This window comes from Macaca thibetana, chromosome 6 (genome assembly GCF_024542745.1).
Source record: "Macaca thibetana thibetana isolate TM-01 chromosome 6, ASM2454274v1, whole genome shotgun sequence".
Taxonomy (NCBI): domain Eukaryota; kingdom Metazoa; phylum Chordata; class Mammalia; order Primates; family Cercopithecidae; genus Macaca; species Macaca thibetana.
The window spans coordinates 36006769-36009880 of record NC_065583.1 but is presented as its reverse complement, the minus strand read 5'-3'; positions in this window follow the sequence as shown (position 1 = coordinate 36009880).

The window sequence follows — 3112 nt, the reverse complement described above, 5'->3', positions numbered from 1 at the left end:
AATAAGTCTTTATTAATATGTGCCACACCAGCATTAGTGATTAGGAGGATGGGTCTTGAAAGCAAGGTAGATCTGAATCCTAACCCCAACTTCATTACTGAATGTCTGGGAGGCCTTAGGCCAGTCAACCAGCATCTCTAAATTTCCTCATTTGTAAAACTGGCAAGTAATAGAACCCAAAGCATAGTGTTATTCTGAGGATTAATTGAAGAGATTCCAATCATGTGTTCAGCAGTGCGCCCATTATCATTATTTTTAGAGATTTTTAGGTCATTCTATTTCATCCTGGCTAGGGACATCTGTTCCTCAAGGCATTTTCTATACCAGAATATATCAAGGTACAACGAAACAACAATGGTCTAGAAATTATATAGATGTGGGCCGGTCGCGGTGACTCACACCTGTAATCCCAGGACTTTGGGAGGCCGAGGCGGGTGGATATGAGGTCATGAGATCGAGACCATCCTGGCTAACACGGTGAAACCCCGTCTCCACTAAAAATACAAAAAATTAGCCAGGCGTGGTGGCAGGCGCCTGCAGTCCCAGCTACTCGGGAGGCTGAGGCAGGAGAATGGCGTGAACCCAGGAGGCAGAGGTTGCAGTGAGCTGAGACCGCGCCACTGTACTCCAGCCTGGGCGACAGAGCAAGACTCCATCTCAAAAAAAAAAAAAAAAAAAAGGGAATTAGATAGATGTGTCATTAAATCCAGGCTTCATCATTTGCTAGATGTGTAAGCTGAGTAACTTACTTCTGTAAAGTAAAATGAAGGAAATATTGAAGAATGTAAATAAGTCGTATAGAGGAAGTGCTGGCAAATTGTTGTTCCTTGGTAGGTGATAATTCTTTTTATACACACTACTGTGTCCAGGTTTTCTTCTCTGAATTTTTGAAAACTGATACAGGCTTTTGAAATCTGAAATCCTCAATTGTTTATCTGCTTTGGATCTACTTTGTTGTAAAACCTTGGATTCTAAAAAATAATTGTGCATTCTCCTTTCCATTTGAGCAAGCAAGAACAAGACTATACCAAGAAGTAGAATGAAGAAGGCCATCTGAACCTTAGAACCCAAGAACCAGGTTTCTTTCTTCCTGGCTCCTGTTGCCCTCCAAATGAGGAATTTCTCTTCTTGAATTGAAATGCAAATTGTATATGACTTTAAATATCCTTTATCTGACAGATCTGAGGAATACAGCTCCTCTCTGCTATCTGTGGGGTGGGCCACTTCTCAACTCTAAAGCTCCTGCTTTTTTAATCTAACTCTTTGAGCCAGCAAAGGAATGCACCCCCCACTGCCCAACATTGTTCTTTCTCCAGTGAAAGCTCTCACTGTAGCCTTTAACCCAATGGGCTTCAAGGTGGCTCTGGCAAAACCACTTTGACAGGTGGATAGAGTAGCTCTGTCTCCATTTATACCTTTTCCTTTCAGTTTAGCACTCCCTCTCCAGCAGTAACTCCAGCACAGCTTTGCTGAAGTGGACTCCTGCTACAATGAATGGTCCTGAGATCCATATCTCATTTCACAGCAGCTGCCAAGGAGCTGTCAGAAGGTGTTTCTTATGGCCACAGGTCAGATTTAAAGCTGTGACCTCAAGGAAATGCACATGCTTCCTATCCCATTAAAAGTAGCTTGAGCTAGACACTGGCCCCCATGGAGTCCATCAACTTTGTTTTGATGGCTGGAGTAGGGCTGTTGCTTGCATTGAGAGAAGAAGGAAAGTTGAAGTCTCTCTTAGAGATTGAGATTTCACTCAAAATATTTTTTTTCTGCTCAGCAAACACTCACCTATTTACTTCTACAAGTTAAAAAAGAAGAGTTTTAACTCTGCAATACAACCCAAGAATCGAAAGCAAGAGTCAACGCAAGAGAGTTTCAGTCCCATTATGGCATCCATGTCAACTACTTACTGAATGGTCTGGAAGAGCAGGTAGATTTCCGTGTGAGCAGCAGAATCGACAAATTATTGATAGTCACTGTCTGGAACACTGTGCTGAGAATACTAAATTGGAAAGGGGGGTGGTCAATTAGCAGTGTGCGTTAGATCCAGGATTGGGAAAGACAGCAATTATGCCATATATTTACTGACCTTACTCAATGCCAGAGCCTCCAAGTCAACTTTTCTGCTTACAGGTCTCCATACTTCAACCCATTCCCCATTCTGCCACCATAGTCAGTAATTCAACACTCACATCTAATCACATCATTTCTCCTATGGCTCACAGTGCTGTTTTTTATTTTTTATTTTTTACTTTTTATTATACTTTAAGTGCTAGGGTACATGTGCACAACCTGCAGGTTTGTTACATATGTGTCCATGTGCCAGGTTGGTGTGCTGCACCCATTAACTCATCATTTACATTAGGTATATCTCCTAATGCTATCCCTCCCCCCTCTCCCCACCCCACAACAGGCCCCAGTGTGTGATGTTCCCCTTCCTGTGTCCAAGTGTTCTCATTGTTCAATTCCCACTTATGAATGAGAACATGCAGTGTTTGGTTTTTTGTCCTTGCAATAGTTTGCTGAGAATGATGGTTTCCAGCTTCATCCATGTCCCTACGAAGGACATGAACCCATCCTTTTTTACGGCTGCATAATATTCCATAGTGTATATATGCTACATATGTATGGCTCACACTGCTCTTATATGTATGTTCCCTAGCATGGTATATAATGCCTAGTATGGTGTGCAATGCATAACTGGGCTCTAGCCCATCTCTCCAGCCATTCCTCTTATCACTCGCCACCATAACACTATGCCCTGGTCACCCCAAATTTTTCATACTCCCTGAAATGTTGATTCTTTTTGTACATGCTGTTCTTCTTCTCTGAAGTGGCTTTCCCTACCTTACTCCACTTGTGAAATTCTATATATCCTTCAAAGCTCAATTCGAATGGCACTCCTTAGTCTCCCCACCCTGGATGCCAAGATCTTTTGTTCATATGACTATTATGGCACTTTTCATATCATAGTCATATTAATGAGAAACATTTTTTTGTAACTGATGAAACCAATTCAAACTGCCTTAAGAAAAAAATAGCAAACTTGTTTGTTTTTTATTTTTTGAAACAAGAAAGTACTATTTATTCTCTTATGTTAATAAAAAGTTTGGCG